This window comes from Pinus tabuliformis, chromosome 6 (assembly GCF_031772625.1).
Source record: "Pinus tabuliformis cultivar Carrire ecotype Pingquan chromosome 6, CPIR1, whole genome shotgun sequence".
Taxonomy (NCBI): Eukaryota; Viridiplantae; Streptophyta; class Pinopsida; order Pinales; family Pinaceae; genus Pinus; species Pinus tabuliformis.
Window position 1 is genome coordinate 1674767458 of NC_142292.1, and position 21616 is coordinate 1674789073.

General features: G+C 42.7%; 1 long non-coding RNA gene across 1 annotated transcript; it reads left to right on the plus strand.

Moving 5' to 3' along the window:
- Positions 1-20141: 20141 nt before the first annotated feature.
- On the plus strand, positions 20142-20719 carry LOC149265399 (uncharacterized). The gene is made up of 2 exons (XR_016251227.1): positions 20142-20520; positions 20606-20719. It is a non-coding gene; the product is annotated as an uncharacterized LOC149265399 (long non-coding RNA).
- The last annotated feature ends 897 nt before the right edge of the window (positions 20720-21616 follow it).

Here is a 21616-nt window from a genome sequence, read left to right on the forward strand (position 1 = left end):
GATGATTTTTTCTATTTCATTCTTTTGAGTGAACGGATATCTGTATGGCCGCACATTTGGGGGTTGGGCCCTTGGAACCAAGGTGATGCTATGATCATGTTCCCCTCATGAGGGTGGAAGCTCATGAGGCTTGTCAAAGACCGTCCGATGGTTATTTAAAATATGCTGCATCTCAAGATTAATTGGCAGAGACCTGGTTTCGACTACCTGGATGGCATTAAATTGAGCTACCACTCCATGATGGCCCTTTTTTAACAATTTTTCCATCCGATGCGAGCTGATGACAGAGGGGGCTCCCGCCTGGAGGCCACGGAGGGTATGTGTGGAGTTGTTCTGCTTAAAACTCATATATAACTCCTGGAAATCCATTGTGATTGGCCCAAGGGTGCGGAGCCATTCAGCGCCTAGGACAATGTCGCATCCCCCCATGTGTATGGCAAACATGTGGGCTTTCAACTGATAATCCCCCATTTGAAGTTTGAAATTTTCACAACGGCCTTCACATTTCATTGTGCCCCCATCTGCAATTTGGACTTGGAAGTTAGAAACTGCCCGTACAAAACAATGCGCTGCTTCGGCGATTTTTTGATGGATGAAATTATGGGTACTTCCACTATCAATCAAGACTACTACTGGGCGATGTTTAAGAAAACCCCTGATTTTGAGAGTTTGAGGGGAAGAGATTCCTGCCAACGCATTGAGCGAAATAACTGGTGGTGGGCTCCAGTATTGTAGAAATAATGCTACAACTCCTGGGGCTTCCTATCTCTAATTGTATCAACCCGGTAGTTCGTACAAACTTGGAAGCGACGGTGCTGTATGCACAAGTACTAGCTCTTGTCGCAGCTGTCACTTGGTCAGCTGGCACAAGTCCGCTAGGGCTCAAGCCAACTTCTATATGCTCTCAGAAGAAGCTTGCTAAATGATGGATGAAGGCTATCTCAAAGGAAATTAATCTACTTTGCAAAAATGAACTGAAAGCCAACCAAAACATGGAAACCCTAGTAAACCCTAATCTGACTAGCTTAATCTCTATGATGCCATGGTGGGAGTGCAAATGTCTAAGAATGATGCCATTACCTCTAGTAATATGAAATGCATGAACTTAAACTAATTCTATTGAAAAGAACATTGTTTTTGTGTTTTTTCTTAAGTGGTTGGAGTGATTATGATTTTGTTTCTTATTAGGGTTTGGCTGTGCAGAGGTGGTGCGAAGGGAAGGAAAGCTTGCGAAAGGTAGGAAAGGTCCCAAGGGATCCCTAGCATCATTCCACAGAAGTCCACAATGTTCAGATGCTTGGCAACCAAGTTTGCAGGCTTCTACAGGATGTCTGCAGGGGATCCTACAGGAAACTCAGGAATTCTACGGGAAGTCTGCTAACTTCTACAGGATGCTCTACTGTGGGAGTTTTGGGTGATGGTGCAGTGATGGAGCGGTATGGGTGGATAGGTAAGGTGGAGATGGAGATGTGATGGCTCAGGGACAGAGAAATAAGATGGAGAAAGAGTGCATGAAGTTGGTTGGTGGATAGAAGGATGGAAGCAACGAAAGGTCAAGAAAATGGAGCTACGTGGACAATGGAAGAGTTGGAAGGTAAACGAGCTGAACAGAGGTTGAGTAGGTGGATTTAGGCGTGGTTAAGAAGAAGAAGAAGGAAAGGGAATGATGTTGAGCAGTGTAAATAAAACAAATTGCTTATGTCTTGCACCAAAAACGAGAATTCATTAACCTGTGCTACCTGTGCTATTAAACAAATGAACAGCAATGTAAATCGTGAAGAGAAGTTGTGCATGGAGTTAAAATGAAGAAGTATGGTTCAAGATCAAAGTGCATGGATGGATCTACAACTAAAATGACTGAGTTGCAGCTTGCATGAAAGTAAAAGACTGCGTTTTTTTGGTGGTTGGGATAGACTGCACCCCAATCTCTAAACAGAGATGGCAGTGAAGGCACTATCAACCTTTTCTTGGAGCTCCAATGAATTACAATCCTTCTATTCTAATCTAAGCAATTGAAAGCGTTTGAACCATAAGCAAATCCTACTCAATCTCATTAAAGAAACCAAATCAGCAGACTGTAAATTCTAAATGCATGTCAAACAGAGGAAATAAAGTGCTGCAAAGAAAGGCAAATAACACTACAAAGAAGAGGAGGTCTATTGCTCTCAGGTTGGGCCCTAACCTGAGAGCTATAGCTCCCTTAAAAACTCAGAATTAGATCCAAATCTGCTTGCCTTTATTCATAATCAAGAGTCTAATGTCATGCCAAAACTGGCTTACAAAACAAACCAACACCGAGCTGTAACTCGTGCTCAGAAATTACAATAGTAATTCAAAAGTTCAAAAAGCTCCTATCAAAGGCTACGGCCTTCATATTTATACACAATGAAAATTAAGTTGGCTTCCTCCATTCGTGGAGCTTGGCTATCCAACTGAAAGTTAAACTGCTGATCCTGTAGAATCTGTTGGCTGCCTTTAAGCTCGGTGGGGAGAGCTGTTGGAGCTCGAAGTTAAGGTGAAAATTACGAGGGAAGTCATTTAAGGTTGTAGACAACCTCCCTATAAACCTGCAATGCCACCTTTGCTGTCTCCTTGTCTCCTTCTGCGTGGTCTTTTGCTCTCTTTAATGCCAAAAACCTGAAATCATCATGTATTAGCCACATAGATATAATGCCTGCCCTTCTTCCTACAAATAACACAAATATACTAAGAAATGAATGCATAAGTGATAAAAGATGAATGGTTGAGCAAGGTAAGTAGGCCCAATGAGCCCAAATTGTACCAAAAATTGGGGCTCATCATCACCCCCCAGCTAAAACATTTGCTCATCCTTGAGCAACTTTGCTCCTACTCCTTGTCCTTGGCCGAGAACTAGGGCCCGGAACATGCTCTTCCTTTCCTGTTCTTGGTGGCCCTGCCTCTTCTGCCCCTGGTGGTGACGAGGGTGGCGCTTCTTCCCTCTTTTCTGTTTCCTTGAGCCGGGCTTCGGAAGCCGATTGGCCTATCCTTCGTGTCCAGGAAGTTATTTTTGGGCTTCCCCTCTCGGGGGTGGCCGATGTTTTGGAGGGGGATCTCTCACTGGGTGAAGTAGGGACACCCCCTAAGATGGTTTGGCTGCTGGGTGGAGGTTGCGGCTTGCCCGTTTTTATTCTCTTACTTCTCCTAGCTTCAAAAGGTAGAGGGCTCTCCCTCTCTCTCTTCTCCTTTGGCTTTGGTGGTGTACTGAGGGCGGCCAGCGCAGCTGCTGCCTCTCTTTCGAGAATGCCAACCTTCTCTTCCTTGCGTTTTGCTTTCCCAGGGATTCCTGTAGAAGACCCTTTCCCAATAATTTTCGGGCTTCCTGTAGAAGACCCTTTCTCTGTTTTCGGGCTTCCTGTAGAAGCCTGTTTCTGCTTTCCTGTAGACACAGGTGTCGCCACCTTGGCTTGCTTTGTCGCCTAGGTTTTGCTTTTTGGTTTGGTTGCGGGTGCTGATCAGGTACTTGGGCTGACGTGGACCATCTCAGCTTTGTCCGTTCTGCTCTGCAACCTCTTCTCTCTTGCTGACAAGATGGGTGTGTCACCTTTCTCTTTGTCATCCTTTTTCTCGTGCTTCTTCTTTTGTTCTTTCTTCTGCACTGTGGTCGGGGTCTTCTGGCCTGTTTCTCTCTTTCCCTCGGCCACTGATTCTTTTTCCTCACTGCTGGAGGAACCACTTTCTTCAGTCAGCATCTTTATGTCTCCGTCTCTTGTTAAATTCCTGAATGATTCCCATGAGAGGGGAACCTTATATGAATGAAGTGCATCCTCCACAAGAATTTTGATCAACCCATGGTGGGCTACCTGATCTGGTATGCCTTCTTTTAGCTTTGTAGCACACTCAATCAAAGACTGTAGCAGGAAATAAGGAATGCTCAGTTTCTTTTCTACATGAAGATCAATCCGGTGCCTCAATTCAGTGAGCAACCGAAAGTGATACCCGTACACGATCCTATAACGGCCTTCACAGGTTATATACTTCATGATTTGCAGGCTAACTTCGTTCCATGGTGGCAACAAACTTGTTCTTCGCACCCCATTTTTGTCCTCCGAGAATTCCTCCTCAGGTGGAAAGAATTCTTTCTTGGCCTGCTGGCTCAACTTCCGTTCTTCCTTATCCCACGGTAGACCCATTGGAAGTTCAGTGATTCGACTGATATATTGCGGGGTGAGCTTGAGGCTTAGGCCCCTAAAATTTACTGTGGCCAGTGTCTTGGATTTCGGCCTCAGAGCCTGCAAGAATTCTTCGGCCACTTCATCGTCGTAACCCTGCAGCTTGTCACAAAAGGATATCCATTGTGCTCGTGTGAAGAGCTCCACCACCTCCTGATTTTCCCTTAACTTGGCTGAATCAGTGGGTTCTCGTCTAATAAACCCACCCGGCATGATAAAACAGTTTCCTTAACCAGAGGTGGTGATAGTGGAAGAAATTTGGTCTACTGAGACAGAGCGTAGAATTACTCTTTTGTCATGTACATAATCCACAAAACTTATCCCTGAGGAACTTAACACAGTTTAACTACCCTGACATCCTGTAGAATGACAGTATAGGCACAGCAGACAATAATTTCACCAATTTTCTATGACCAGACTGTGGACGACGATTCTGCCACCTTTAAAAGCCAATTTCATGAGGAGTTCAGGGTTACCTTTTAATTTGCCACCTTTTTACGTGAGGCACCCGCCTTCCTGTATAAACTGTGTTCCTGTAGGAGCAGCTTTCCTGTAGAAGCAGCGCGTGATTCCTGGGGAAGACTGCAGTTGGTCTGTGCTCTCGGTGGTGCTTCTCAGCCGTTCTGATAGCCAAAGGCTCGGAGTTTCGAACTGCAGAGGGATCTGAATGTTCACTCGCGGTTCAAACGGCGAATGATAAATGCATGCGGTCAATTTAGCTGATTAGATTTGAACCGGCGGAATCCGTGGCGCGGAGGTGAGTTGTCCCCGCCGGACCGTTGGATGACGTCGTCCCATCATTTTTCTGCGCGTTCACTTACTACCGCATCATCCCTTCAGCAGATCCGTCGCCGTTTCTTCTCCTAAATCCGTTTTTTCCGACGGGGATTGTTCTCACCTGTGTGGTGATCATTCTTTTTGTCACGGCTGCCACCCAAAGATCTAACTGGACCATTAACCGGTCGACGTGGCCAGTCAACTGGCCATACAGCCGCTCAACCCATTCACCTTTACACTTTGCAATCAATTCAAAGTAAAATTCATGCGATCTGATGGAAGGAAGGGTCGAGACACTTACCTGCGCGGCTGCACACGATGTTTCGGTTTTTGGACGATGATGAGTGGATCTACCTGCTGCTGGCGAACTTACACAGGCCCGGAGGTTCACGGTTACAGGCTGCCGACGATGGATTTGATGCTTGGCTGCATGCATCCGCGTTCACTGCATATGGCCAGCGCTGTGAAGAGTATACACTCTAGCAGGCTCAACTGTTACAGGACTCCCGCGGGATGTCTGGTAACAATTCTTCCTCCTTGGGTGCATGCTGCACGACGAAGGATCTGGCCTCCCGATCACGCTCTCAGGGCTTCTGGATGACTGAGATGTATATGGTATGAGATCTCCAACGTTTTTTCATTTAAACCTTGCTTTTTCTTGAGAACTCATCGATCTGCTTTGCTGGTGCAGGTAACTTCGTTGCATGTCGACAAGGATAGCAGGACGAGGTGACAACAATGTGCAAGGGAGATAACAATAGCTTTCATGCATCCCAACCGATCCTTAGTCATTAGATCTCCTCATAAAATGGATTCTGAGCCGTTCTGAGCTTCTACAGGAAGTTTCCTGTAGAAATACAGAGCTTCTTGTAGAAAGGTTGCGTTTCCTGTAGAGAGTCTGCACCTTCCTGTAGAAAATCTGCATCTTCCTGTAGAAAATCTGCGTCTTCCTGTAGAAGACTCAAGCTGTAATAAAATTGCACATACCTTGGAGAAAATGAGTATTCCTGGAGGAGGTGCTGGTGAGGTGTCTTGACAGCATGATGAGGACCTTTGGCTTTGAGTTGAGAGGCTTCCTCTCCTCCATAGACACCTGCAACCTACATGCAATTTTACAATATGAACTTGCTAACCTTGTTTTTTCTTCTTTTCTCTTTTTCTTTTTCTTTTTTCTTTTTTTCTTTTTTTTCTCTTTTTTTTTGAAAGATAACAGGGGCGCCTCAATGAGGTTTTCAACCTTGCCATCTACCCTGAGCGCCTCGGAGAGGTTTTCACTCAAGGATCTTTTCAAATCTTTATCTTTTTTTTTTTTTTTTGAAAGACAATAGGGGCGCCTCAATGAGGTTTTCACCCCTACCACCTGCCTTGTGCGCCTCAGAAAGGTTTTCACCCAAGGATCTTTATTATTATTATTTTTGTTTTTTTTTTAGATTCTTCAGGGTATGTCCAAAGCAGAGGCAGAACCCTTCTCTATGACCAACACTGACTTCTCCATAGTTTTGATGAACTCTTGTCTTGAGAGAGGCTTCCTGTAGATCTTCAATCGATGCCCATTGACAAGCATGGGGATGGCTTCCTCATCAATGGTCCGAATAAGAACAGATCCATTGTCATGGCATTTTTCCACTGCATATGGCCCTAGCCATTTGGTTCTCAGCTTCCCCTTGAAATCTTTGTATCTGGAGTCATACAACAAGGCCCAATCTCCCGGCTGGAATTGCTTGTCATGGAGATTTCGGTCATGCCACACCTTTCTCTGAAGTTGAACCACCTCCGAGTGAAGGAGGGCCTGCATCCGGTGCTCATCCAGTGCATTCAGCTGCAATAACCTCTCTTGTTGTGCATGGCTGAGATCTAGGTCCAGCTGAGCTGCCATTCTCAAAGTGTTGTATTCAAATTCAATGGACAGCAAAGCTTTCTTCCCATAGACCAGCTCATAAGGTGTGAAGCCGGTGGTGGTCTTCCAAGTGGTGTTGTAAACCCATGTGGCTTCAACCAGGTGATCTGCCCAGTCCTTTCTGCTGCTGCTCACCACCTTAGTCAAAATCCCTTCTAATGCTCGATTGGTGACTTCCACCTGCCCATTTGCTTGAGGGTGATAGGGGGTGGAAGTCCTATGCTTGATCTTGTGATGAGCTAGTAGATCTTCAACCAGGTTGGATGTGAACTGGCTCCCTTGATCGGTGACCAGCTCTCTTGGATAGCCAAACTTATAGAAGATGTTTTCTCTTAGGAACTCGGCCACCTTTTCTTCTGTTGCTGCTTTGATTGCTTTAGTCTCTGCCCACTTTGTCAAGTAGTCAGTACACACAATGATGTAAGACCTTTGCCTCGAAGGAGGGTTGATTGGGCCCACAAAGTCCATACCCCACTTCTCAAATGGCTCAAGAGTCACTTGAGGTTGGAGAGGCATCTCATCCTTTTGGGTCGGTTTCCCCATTCTTTGGCATTGGTCACACTGGCTGACATATCTTCTGACATCTTGATGAAGTGTGGGCCAATAGTAGCCTGCCTGCAGGATTTTGAAAGCAGTTCTCTTTGCTGCAAAATGTCCTCCACAAGGCCCATCATGACAGGTGAGGAGGATATCAAAGACTTCCTCCTCCCTTACACAATGCCTTAAGATCTGATCGGGGCCAAGCTTGAACAGATTGCCCCCGATCCAAGTAAATGAGGCACTTTTTCTGATGATTCTGCTCTTCTCTCTTGAAGATAGGTGCGGAGGGAACTGTGCTGAAACAAGGTAGTTTGCTATATCAGCAAACCATGGAGAGAGTACTGAAATAACCAACAGATGTTCATCGGGCATCTGGTCATCCACTGTTCCATCCTCATCTGCAGACAAATCCAATCTAGATAAAAAGTCAGCAACAACATTTTCTCTACCTGGTTTGTCAACAATGGTCAAATCAAACTGCTGCAATAAAAGTAACCATCTAATAATACGAGCATTCACATCTGGTTTATTCATTAAATATCTAATTGCAGCATGGTTAGTATGTACAAATGTTTGATAGCCAGTGATATAATGTCGGAACTTGTTCAGTGCATGGACCACAACCAAGAATTCTTTCTCGGTTACAGTGTAATTCAGCTCAGCTTTGGACAAGTTTTTGCTAACAAAGTAAATGGCATATGAAATTTTTTGCTCAACTTGTCCTAAAGCTGCACCTATGGCTTTGTTCGAGGCATCAGTGTGGATGTGGAAAGGTAGGGCCCAGTTTGGACCTCTCAGGATTGGGGCTGACACCAACTTGTCCTTTAATTCATTCAAACTCTTCTGACAATCGTCAGTCCATTTAAACTCCACATCTTTTGCCAACATGCCAAACAATGGCGAGGCTAGCTTGCTGAAGTCTTTAATGAATCTCCGGTAATATCCTGCTAATCCCAAGAAACTCCGAACATCCCTTACCTTTTGAGGAGGTGGAACCTTCTTGATGAGAGCAATTTTGTTAGGATCCACCTGTAACCCTTGGCAAGAAATGGTATGGCCTAGCACGGTCCCTTCAGTCATTAGGAATTCACATTTTTCAGGACTAAGGGACAAGTTCATCTCAATGCATTTGGTTAGGACTTTTCCCAGATTGGACAATGCTTCCTGGAAGTTGGCCCCATAAGGAGTAAAGTCATCCATATAGATTTCCATTGCATCATGGACCAGCTCCGAGAAGATGCTCAAGACAGCTCTCTGGAAGGTAGCAGGAGCATTGCATAGCCCAAAGGGAAGGACTCGGTAGGCAAAGGTACCCCAAGGACAAGTGAAGGTGGTCTTATCTTGGTCTTCTAGGCTGATTTGGATCTGGTTGTACCCGCTAAACCCATCCAGGAAAGAGAAGAACTTCTTTCCTGCCAGTCCATCCAACACTTGATCTATGAAAGGTAGAGGGAAATGGTCTTTCTTGGTAGCTTTGTTCAATTCTCAGTAGTCCACACAGATTCTCCATTTCCCATTTTTCTTGGGAACCAAGACCAGAGGGGACACCCACTCACTATCTGAGATGGGGTAAATGAATCCGGCATCCAACAGTTTTTGCAATTCTTCCTTGACGATGTCCTTAAGGGCTGGATTCATTCTCCTCTAAGGTTGCCTAACCGGTTTACAATCCTCTTTGATGTATATATGATGGGTACAGACCGAAGGATGGACTCCTTTCATCTCCTTATAGCTCCAAGCAAAAGCATCTAGGTGGCTGGCCAACAGGCTACACAGCTCCTTTTCCTGGGAAGGAGATAGGGAGGAGCTGATCTTTAATGCTCTCTCAGGGCCGAACTCCACATTCTTGACTCTGGGAGTAACAGGGTTGGTTGTACAAAGATCCACTAAGGTGCTAGCTTGGGCATCCTCCACCAATTTCTCTAAGGATAGTGCACTGGAAGGTGGATTCTGGATCAAGGTCTCGATCAAGTCATCCTCGGTTGGGGGGTCTCTTCTAGTGGTATCTAGGGTGCACAAAGGTGCTGAGTACACCTCGTCTTCCTCTCCTTCTTCCAACCAGAGTGGTAAGTCATGCTCTAAGGAGGGTTGGGCAGGAGGATATAGGACTAGCTGCTTGGACATGGGACCATTTTTTATGGTCATGTTTCCTGCACGACAACTTATGTAAGCATCTGCAGTAGCTAACCAAGGCCTTCCCAAAATGAGAGGATATCCAGTAAGCTTTGCCTTTGGTTGCAGAACCAGGAAGTTTGCAGGGTATTCCCAAGAGTCAATAGAGACCAAGACATCCTCCACAATCCCTTCGGGAGTCACGGTGGAGCGATCTGCTAGTTGCAGTACTGTCGAGGTCTTCCTCAAGGAACCCTGAAGATTGAGTTTGAGCATGGTATCCCTGGTCATCACATTAATGGCAGCCCCCAGATCAATCAAGGTGTGAGGTATGATGGTGCCATTGATGTGGACATCTACTACAGGACTTCCAGGATCTAGGTACTTTGGGCAGATGACTTGTCCTAGCATAAGGTCAGACAGTTGTCCTATGACATTAATGGTTGAAGCATCTTTCTTCCACCTGCCTGGGTGTTTGAAGCACTTTTCCTTAACCAGTTTGTTGTATATTGGCACATCCTTGATGGCTTGGAGAAGTGGTATTTTCACACACAACTGCTTGAGCTCACCCAGAAGCTCATCCTCCTCTGGGTTGGGTTGTGTGGTGGCTGTTAGTCTCTCAGGAAAGGGTGGAATAGCCTTTGGTTCACTTTCCTGTTTATCTTCCTCATCCTCTGGGGGAGGAGGTTGGCGATCTGGAAGAGTCTTTCCAGATCGAAGATTGATCTCCTGGATCTCCACAGCATAGGTAGGGCATGAGGTTTCCCCAGTGTATACCTGCTGAGCCTGTCTATTGTTGGGGTTCGGGTTCGGTTGAGCAGGCATTTGAGGTTGCCTTGGAGGAGCAGGAGGTAAAGGCTGAGGTTGAACTGGTGGTGGAGGCAAAATGGCAGGAGGAGTGTTATATTGGGGCCTCCACCCCGACTGAGGTGCATTCCACTGAGGCTGTGGCTGGGCATGTGAATGATATGAATGAGAAGTAGGTTGAGTAGGGTACTGAGGTGGATAAGACCATGGAGGAGGCATGGACGAGGAAGGATGAGCAGGGGGACCCCAGGAAGGCATAGGAGTCGATTGGTTGGGGTTGTAATAAGCTTGAGGTGCCCCTTGCATTCCCTGCTGATAAGGTCTAGATCCTTGTGGCCTCCTTTGGTTGATGAAGTAGAGAGGTTCGGTGGGGGCTTCTGTCCCTTGGTACATGGCTTTAAACCCAGGTAAGGTTGGACACTGATTTGTGGGATGGTCCTCCTCACAAACGAAACACACTTCAACCGAATGCAATGGGCATTCGTTCTTAGGGTGTCTCCTTGTGCACCTAGGGCAGAAGACAGCCAAGGCTCTCTCAGCTTCTTCTTTCTTCTGCTGGATCCTGAATGTGTCCAGCTGCATGGCAATGGTATGTCTCACCTCACTCTTAAGATCTTCTAATTGATTTGCAAGCTCATGTTTGGAGAAAGGGACACCAGTTGAGAGGAGGTTTCCTCTACCTCGTTTCCGTGTTGCCCTGGAGTGGTTTCTAAACACAGTCTTGATGTCCTCATAAGGCAGTTGGTAAATGTCCCCCCCAGCTAACATGTGAAGGATGTCTAAGAGGTCTTCAGGGACTCCTCGGAGCAGAACCAACTTGAGGGATTCAGGGTCAAGTGTGCACCTGGCCCGCTTATAGCTAAGTTGGAACCTCTCCTCATAATCCTCTAAGGACTCATCATTTCCCATGGTCATCCGAAAGATTTCTCCCTTGGTTTCCTTGGACCTACAGTAATCCCGGTACTTGGTATTGAAATCTTGTTGCATCTGAGCCCAAGTGGTGATACTATTCCCAGGTAACCCCATGAACCAGTGCAATGCTGCATCCTTAAGAGTTGAAGGGAAGAGTTTAAGCTTTTGCTCATCTTCAGTATAGTCATAGGTTCTACAAAGGACAACAAACTCAAACAGGAAGGTATCAGGATCTTCAGTGGTCAGTCCATGGAAGTGAGGTAAAGCAGAGGGGCTAATGTTCTTCATTTTCATCTCTCCATTGGTCTCTCGGATGGGGAAGGCACCCTCTATTCTCTCATCTTCTCCTCTATTGTCAGCCATAGCTTCAGATGGAGTGGTATCTAACTCTTCTTCTTCTATAGGATCTTTGTATATCTCAGGATGTTCACCTATAGGTTCTTCTGGGTCACTGTCACCAAAGAAGAGAGAAGGGTGACTCAGTGATGTGGTGGGGGTGTTGGGTAGGAATTTTCCTGATTTATCTCAGTTCCTATGAGGCATGAAATGGAAAAAACTTCTTTTTGATTGCTTTTGTTTTTTCTTGATACCTGCAAAATTGAAACAGATTGATCTACAACTAACTATCTTACTGAAATAAAGATGCGGAATTGAATTGAAAGCAGGAAAGAACTAGTCTACTTTGCTCAAATGAAATTGCAGGAATGGAAATGCTATTCTACGCTTGCAGAATTGAAATTACGGAATTGAAAGGCTAATCTATGAAAGCAGGAAATGCTAATCTATGAAAGCATGAAATGCTAATCTATGAAAGCAAGAAATGCTAATCTATGAAAGCAGGAAATGCTAATCTATGAAAGCAGGAAATGTCTATGCTACTTTTGTAGAATGGAAATGAAGTAAACTACTGAGCAGAAGGTAAGAGTAAGAAAATGGAAGAAAAGCAAAAATTACTAATACTCTGACGCTTCCCCGGCAACGGCACCAAAAAGATGGTGGGCTCCAGTATTGTAGCAATAATGCTACAACTCCTGGGGCTTCCTATCTCTAATTTTATCAACCCGGTAGTTCGTACAAACTTGGAAGCGACAGTGCTGTATGCACAAGTACTAGCTCTTGTTGCAGCTGTCACTTGGTCAGCTGGCACAAGTCCGCTAGGGCTCAAGCCAACTTCTATATGCTCTCAGAAGAAGCTTGCTAAATGATGGACGAAGGCTATCTCAAAGGAAATTAATCTACTTTGTAAAAATGAACTGAAAGCCAACCAAAACATGGAAACCCTAGTAAACCCTAATCTGACTAGCTTAATCTCTATGATGCCATGGTGGGAGTGCAAATGTCTAAGAATGATGCCATTACCTCTAGTAATATGAAATGCATGAACTTAAACTACTTCTATTGAAAAGAACATTGTTTTTGTGTTTTTTCTTAAGTGGTTGGAGTGATTATGATTTTGTTTCTTATTAGGGTTTGGCTGTGCAGATGTGGTGCGAAGGGAAGGAAAGCTTCGGAAAGGTCAGGGGGGCTAGGAGAGGTCCCAGGGGATCCCTAGCATCAGTCCACAGAAGTCCACAGCGTTTAGATGCTTGGCAACCAAGTTTGCAGGCTCCTACAGGATGTCTGCAGGGGATCCTACAGGAAACTCAGGAATTCTACAGGAAGTCTGCTAACTTCTACAAGATGCTCTACCGTGGGAGTTTTGTGTGATGGTGCAGTGATGGAGCGGTATGGGTGGATAGGTAAGGTGGAGATGGAGCTGTGATGGCTCAGGGACAGAGAAATAAGATGGAGAAAGAGTGCATGAAGTTGGTTGGTGGATAGAAGGATGGAAGCAACGAAAGGTCAAGAAAATGGAGCTACGTAGACAATGGAAGAGTTGGAAGGTAAACGAGCTGAACAGAGGTCGAGTAGGTGGCTTTAGGCGTGGTTAAGAAGAAGAAGAAGGAAAGGGAATGATGCTGAGCAGTGTAAATAAAACAAATTGCTTATGTCTTGCACCAAAAACGAGAATTCATTAACCTGTGCTACCTGTGCTATTAAACAAATGAACAACAATGTAAATCGTGAAGAGAAGTCGTGCATGGAGTTAAAATGAAGAAGTATGGTTCAAGATCAAAGTGCATGGATGGATCTACAATTAAAATGACTGTGTTGCAGCTTGCATGAAAGTAAAAGACTACGTTTTTTTGGTGGTTGGGATAGACTGCACCCCAATCTCTAAACAGAGATGGCAGTGAAGGCACTATCAACCTTTTCTTGGAGCTCCAATGAATTACAATCCTTCTATTCTAATCTAAGCAACTGAAAGCGTTTTAACCATAAGCTAATCCTACTCAATCTCATTAAAGAAACCAAATCAGCAGACTGTAAATTCTAAATGCATGTCAAACAGAGGAAATAAAGTGCTGCAAAGAAAGGAAAATAACACTACAAAGAAGAGGAGGTCTATTGCTCTCAGGTTGGGCCCTAACCTGAGAGCTATAGCTCCCTTAAAAACTCAGAATTAGATCCAAATCTGCTTGCCTTTATTCATAATCAAGAGTCTAATGTCATGCCAAAACTGGCTTACAAAAAAAACCAACACCGAGCTGTAACTCGTGCTCAGAAATTACAATAGTAATTCAAAAGTTCAAAAAGCTCCTATCAAAGGCTACGGCCTTCATATTTATACACAATGAAAATTAAGTTGGCTTCCTCCATTCGTGGAGCTTGGCTGTCCAACTGAAAGTTAAACTGCTGATCCTGTAGAATCTGTTGGCTGCCTTTAAGCTCGGTGGGGAGAGTTGTTGGAGCTCGGAGTTAAGGTGAAAATTACGAGGGAAGTCATTTAAGGCTGTAGACAACCTCCCTATAAACCTGCAATGCCACCTTTGATGTCTCCTTGTCTCCTTCTGCGTGGTCTTTTGCTCTCTTTAATGCCAAAAACCTGAAATCATCATGTATTAGCCCCATAGATATAATGCCTGCCCTTCTTCCTACAAATAACACAAATATACTAAGAAATGAATGCATAAGTGATAAAAGATGAATGGTTGAGCAAGGTAAGTAGGCCCAATGAGCCCAAATTGTACCAAAAATTGGGGCTCATCAACTGGTTCGTCAGATACAATCTCCTTTTGGTTGTCTTCTTTGATTGCCTTCAGTTCCTCAAGTGGTGGATGTTCCTCGGTGGAGCTGTAGTCAGTGGCATCTATTTGAAAAAACTTGGGCTCCTTGCATTTATGACCAGGGAAATATTTTTCATCACAGTAGTAACATAGTCCTTGCTTCCTTCTTTCGGCCATTTCCTGAGGTGACACCTTTTGGACCTTAAGGTTAGACTCACCCTCATGGTGTTCATGCCCATTATACGGTTCCTCGAGAGCTGGCTCCTTGCCCTTATCGAGTGCTTGCCGCACCTACCTAGTTAGTCCGCTAATAATATTTTTGAGCTCGTTCATATATGTTTCAAGTTCGTCTAGCCTTTCATTGGCCATTGCTTGAGCTCTAGTTTCTACCATACACCAACTTGATGAAAAATTGGGACCGCCAAATTTTTTTTTTCTAATAAATTGAATGGTACCACCGTGCTCAGCTTGTCGTCCTGATGCTGATGGGCTATATCACAAATAAGCGCTTCAGGAGATCTCAGACTTTTTTTTTTTTTTTGGAAAACTCCTAACGGAGTTTTACTCCTTCTTGATCAATACTGCAGTCGCTAAATCCTCAAAATGTCAATGCCACCAAAAGTCCTGCGAAAAGTATATCCAGGTATAGGAACCCTTCACAACTACTCCGATCTGGTGGATCTGAGAGATCTGAATGGTGGAACAACTGCTGCTGCTGATCTGATGGAGCTGCGGGACTGATTTCTGCTGCTACTGCACTTGCTGATCTGGAATAGATGATGTGTGATCCCCTGATAGAAAGGGAACTATGGTCTTGAGGAGTGTCAGGTGCTACAGATCGCAATATACATAAGGGTATGATAGTAGTACTCGGACCAATGTTTCAGAGCTCTAACTAAGGAGGATCGACCGTACCCTTAGCCGTACAACCCGACTGCCCTATCGTACAGGCAAGTAATCTCTTCGAGTGTTGTTCTCGGTGTACTGTAGCCACAAGATAGCCGAAGGTTTATCTATGGCGAGGTTTCAAGGGAGCTAGGGGGCTTCCTATATACCCAGAGGGTACGTGGAAGACAGTCAGTGCGCGGTTCTGTCTAATGCGCTACTACTCGAAGGGGTACCCACAGGGGTTACAAGGGAGTCCAATAGACGTTACCACCTCTTGTATTTCCTGCGTGCATGCCTCCCCAAATCCGTAGGTTTATGCGCTTAACGATAGATCCCATGGTTTAAAGACGCTGAAACACGTCTCTAGCCAAAAAAAAATTTGATAAAAATTGGAGATCCCACCGAGCCCTGGAAAGTGCTCTGATACCACTTGTTATGCTCTTAACCTGCAAAGTAATACCCAAACACAGAATATGCAAAGGAAAGATACCCAGAACACAGAATATGCGAAGAAAAGATACCCAGAACATAGAATAGCAATGATTTTATTATTCAGAGGGAAATGTTCACAGGCCTCTTCGAGGGGGAAACCTCCAATAGAGCAGAGCTCGATTACAAAAACAAGACATGATACTCCTCGCAGGGAGTCTCTATCCTTTATATATGACTCATACCTGCAATACCACAGGCCAATACCGTGGGTTTTATTAATACCATCTATCTAATACTACCGCCCATTTGCAACTAACTGTGGTCCTGTCATTAATTGCAGGTTAACCACTTACAAATATTAATATGGGCTTTATTGACTCTTCACTATGACATGATCCCATGACATAACTAAGGGGGTTAGGGTGGGACCCTAACATATTTGTTCTTATTGTATAATACCATAAATGTAAGCCAAGGTTTTTATACATCTAGATTTCTCTGCATTTGTTTGTGTGGTGGAAAAAATATTTGAACATATAGAAGCTACAAGAGGGCACATGTGGCTAATAGTTGGAAGGAACACCTATATAAGAGAAAAGGTCAAGCATGGAATTCAAAATGTCCTTTATTCCTCCATAGAGCTAAGCCTTGGCCATGATGAAAAAGGAAACAAAGGAAAATGATTAAGGAATAGGAAAGAAACCCTAGTGATATCGCCATCAATTACTCATGATAGCGAAAGCACAACAAACATTTACCACCTTAGGACATGAATACAATATGACTAATGTGAGTTAGTCCTTGGTGAAACTACTAGGTTGTAAAAGGCGAGATGAGGGTAAGTATATGAATAATATACTTACAATGTTCAATAAAAATATGAATCCTTATTTCCAAAGTTTTCACTTCCATCATAAATCAAATGGAGGTACACAAATATCAAACCTTTTACTAAGATGAAGTGGCAAATATATCAATCCTTTTTACAATGAAATGAAAATTCACAATAAATAAAAAATTATATTAAAATGAAATTAAGAATTAATATTAAAATGGAAATGGAAAAACAAAATTGAAAATGGCCATTAACATAAAAATTACCATGTCCACGGGGTTTTGGATTGACGGTGAATGGATGCACTCTTAAGGCACTCCTTGGGATAGGTCACCGGTTCAAATCCCTCGTGGGTACTTAGGTTAGTCTTAACTAGAAAAAAAAACATAAAAATTACCATATATAATAAAATTTGTATTAAAAACCAATATGTAAACTAAAATAGACTCTTTATATTTATGTTGAATACCCATAAAAATTAATACAAAATTAATATATTAAAAATAAACATATAGAAAAACTAACATATATTTAAATTCAATATAAACCTAAACCAAGACATTGTTACTTTATTTTTATGAAAGTGATTTTAAATAATATTTTCTATATTTCAAATAAACTTTTCAAATTAAGTAGATTCATCATATCATTTTAAACAAATACAGGCTTTGAAAGATAAATTATAATTTACCATTCCCTCATATATTGAGAAAAAACATCTTAATTATTTTCTTATTATTAAAAGTTTACATCATTAAACAACGTTACTTGTTATTATTTGTTTCGATAATAATCCACGTGAAATAATCATGTAACATTTAACATTATTTTTAATGGTTTGAACAAAAGTAAATATAACTAGATGGATTTTAGTGAGATCGTTTAAAATAAAATAAAAACCGCATATACATATGGTGACATGAGAAAACTAAAATTAAATTTAATATGAGCTCATTTAACAAAACCACCGTGATTAAACCCTAAGCTGTTGTCGATTATGGTCGGCACATGAGAAAACCAAAGTTAAATTTAATATGAGCTCATTAAACAAAACCACCCTGATTAAAACCCAAGCCTTTGTCGATTTTCGTCCGATACTTTAAAATAAAATAAAAACCACATATACATATGGTCGCACCTGAGAAAACCAAAGTTAAATTTAATATGAGCTCATTTAACAAAACCACCATGAATAAACCCTAAGCCGTTGTCGATTTTGGTCAGATCCCTTAAAATAAAATAAAAACCACATATACATATGGTTGCACATGAGAAAACCAAAATTAAATTTAATATGAACTCATTTAACAAAGCAACCCTGATTAAACCCTAGACGTTGTCGATTTTGGTCAGATCCCTTAAAATGAAATAAAAGCCACATATACATATGGTCGCACATGAGAAAACCAAAGTTAAATTTAATATGAGCTGAATTAACACAACCACCCTCATTAAACCCTAAGACGTTGTCGCTTATGTGTAGGGTCAATGATTATTTTTGAGAATAAAACTTTGGACATTGAACTTCTTTGTTTGTAAGCTCTCTATGACAGTAAGTTGCATATGATCAGGAGGTTCGAACATTAACGAAGTCGTGGAGAATTCGGGTACTCAACCTGAGAATCTGCGGAGATTTCATTCTCATCACTTGGATCACACCCAATGTATTTTCTGCGATTCTGTAATGAACACATTGAAGCATTTCGCAATTGCTTTTACAAATTAGAAACCGAATCTTTGGTTCCCGCTGGTTTTCATTCACGTTTTCCGCTTCTTCAGTGGTGCGGTGAAACATATGAACCACCTCCTCCACTATTTCTAAAGCTCGTTCTCGAACAGTAAAACCTAATTCGCTATATTCCGTGGCTATATCTTTGATAAGCCTAACACCCTTCTCAAGGGCCTCAGCGTTATGCCGCCCCTGCGTTTGGGCTTCGATAAGTTGTCCGCCTGTAAGGTCACCCTTTTCGTTCGACCTCTCAATTTCTCTAGAGATGCAGATAATTAGGGCATAAAACAGTCCTTCCAAGTATTTCGTTTTGAAAGTTGATAGCGTAAATTTTGCTGTTCTGAGAAGAGCAATCCCGTGGTTCAAATCTTCGCTGCTGATATCCTTTGCATTCCCTTCACAAAATTTATTGAAGGCAAACGGATAACCCTCCAGAAAGGCTAGTATGGTTTTTTCAACTTCAGTACCTGTGTTACTATGTCCGGCAATCTCATGAATAATTGTAGAAAATGATCGCCAAACAAGGGATAGAATTTTTTTGTACCCCTCATTATTCTTATAAACATTAACTACAATCATGAGTAATACTCTAAATCGACTGGCTCGTCCAGTGGAATTTTCTTGTACGTTACCAAGAATTATATTGGGATTTTCTCCATGTGATTTCAGTCCATTTATTATTATCTCAAATGCCCTCACTATTTCCTTCGCCACATCTAGAGCAGCTCTTTTGGCGTCCTTTTCTGCTACGATTTCAACAATCACTTTCCCGAAATACCTGATCCCTTCCAGAGACATGACAGATATTATGTTCTGAAAATCATAGTCACAAAGCAAGCGTATTAAATTCACTGTCTTCCATATTTGCTCCCATTGCTTCTCTGTGATCGGTTTCGCTTTCACATATTTACATAACATCCGTAAATAATGTTTCATCTCTCTCTCGCTCAGAATTTTTGAGTAGTTGGCAATTACAGTTTTGGGAGGAAATCCATGAAGTGTAGTAAAATGCTTGATTTCTTCTCTCAATTCTCTTTGCGGAATGGCACTTTTAACGTCAAACCATTGTCGAGTAAGTGGGTTTTTGGCATGGTGTTCAGTTTCCCAAATGGCCTGCAGAGTTTTTCTGTCATAGAGAAGCTGGGTGGGATCTTGTTCGGGCGGTAATCGGACAGGATCATAAGCAACTTCTCCACTTATGATGTCTATATACCTCTCGGGTATCATTACCTTTCGATCTTCCACTACTATTTCCATCTCTCTTTCTGTTTGCCCTTCGGCCGTCACTGCTGGATTCATTGCCACAATTCTCTCGATTCTATGGAAGATAGCTCAACACTATATAACAGTAATGAAGATAAAGCGTTGCTCAGCTTCGAAGCTATTAAGATACTAGAACACTATTCAGGATACCACGCTCATATGTGTTCCTATCATTATTTATTTATAACCCACGTAGATATGCGCCAAAGAACACGGCATTCATCTTGTAACCCTAACCGTTCAAGAGTTTACATCATACATAGATATGCCCCCAAAGAACACGTCATTCGACATGTAACCCTCTCCGTTCAAAAGTTCCCATGCGACTTGTCGGTTTTCACTAACAAAATTTAATTTATATCCACATACGAAGAGTAGGTAAACTTTTATAAATTCAAATCGATTAGAGCATGGGCACTTTTCTAAATTTTATGTTTACACTCTTCAAGTATAAAAACGATCTTATTAGTCCCTGCCATCTGGCATCCGGCAGGGACTATAGTAACTGTTCGGAGGGCAGATAACATTAAATCGCCGGGTTTTTTAGTGGTATTTTTAGTTATATCATAAAGTTTGCACTTCAACTTCTGTTGGCCATCTTATTTGGCCTCTTCCCGAGGCGGAAGAGGCCGGACCATATCTTAAACTGCTACTTACCCACAATCAACTGGCCTTGACGGTTTGCGGTTTCGATTTAATGCTGACATTAATTCCTTAATTTTTACTGTTAAGTGCGAATGGGTACATATCCTAAGTTGCTTGTTCTTTGAGCTATCTGAGGAGGCTGAACGTGTCACTCTGCATGCAGAACAGATGCTGTATTTCTTGCCTCTTACTCGTGCTTTACATTTGGTTCATCGTCCACAGCTTGAATCCAAAGCTTATTCCTGCAACCTCTAAGCTATCATCGTCCACAGCTTGAATCCAAAGCTTATTCCTGCAACCTCTAAGCTATCGCGACTGGATTTCACCGCTACCATTCGACATGGCTGCATGTGTACACAGAGCTTCCATGGAGTCCCTCAGAGCAGGTGGACTCTCCCTTAAAACGCTTTCAGTATTGACTGTTAATTAATATTCGTAAGTTTAACCACATTTTTCCCAAATTCATTACAGGGCTGTTGCGGCTCTCATGTCGTTCTTGGTGAGCAGAAATGGAGAGAGCGCTGGTTCAGCTCCTTTCATCTGCACTGCGGCTCTCATGTCGTTCTTGGTGAGCAGAAATGGAGAGAGCGTTGGTTCAGCTGCTTTCATCTACACCTGCACCAGTACCACAGAAGACAAGGTATAAAACTTACCATTGAATTATCCTCCATTCTGTACTCTATTTACAATAATCGTTTCACATTTAGGTCTCTAAATTTGGCTATGCATGCAGGCTTATTCACCCAACAAAATGGGGTTTCTCCACTCCCGGTGGCTGCCAACGGGTAAGTCACTCCCTCAAGGTATCGCCTTCCTTGTAGTCACGGTAACAATTTTTCCTTTTTCCTATGTGGGTATTATTTCATTCCAGTGATAATGTTTGTTTACTTGAATGTAGGTCGCAACTTCCGTTGTGGAACGAACTTCTGGTTCCAACATTTGACTCATTCACCATTCCAGGCTCCCTTGGAAAAGCCTAAATAGTTCTCAAGACTTAGCTATTGAGGGTTTGATCAATTTTACTGAGGGTTGGAGGAACTGTTGTTCCCGTAGTCTTTAATTAGATTTATTAAATCCAGAATGTATTTAAGGTTTTTTCCGCATAGGGTTTACATCTTGTAACTTAGTTACTATTAATATTGCAGTCCTAGTAGTGAATAGATATGTTACTTCATTATTATACAATGGCTTGACCACTTTTGAGCATCCTTAGCATGAATACGATCTTATTATTCAGAACTTAAAGATATAAATTTCGTGTTAAAGATTTGGGGTTTCAATGACCAGTTTTGATTGTAATTTCTGGGTTTTTCTTTTATCAATTCCATCCCTACAGGATTGGTATTTTCATTAATGTATGGCTTTCATGGCTGACAGAGAGACCCTTGCATCCAACAGGGTTGTTTCTATGCCCATGTGTTGTTTTAATATTAGATTATTTATCACACATTTGGACTTTTTTGGGAGCACACCTCTGTGTCG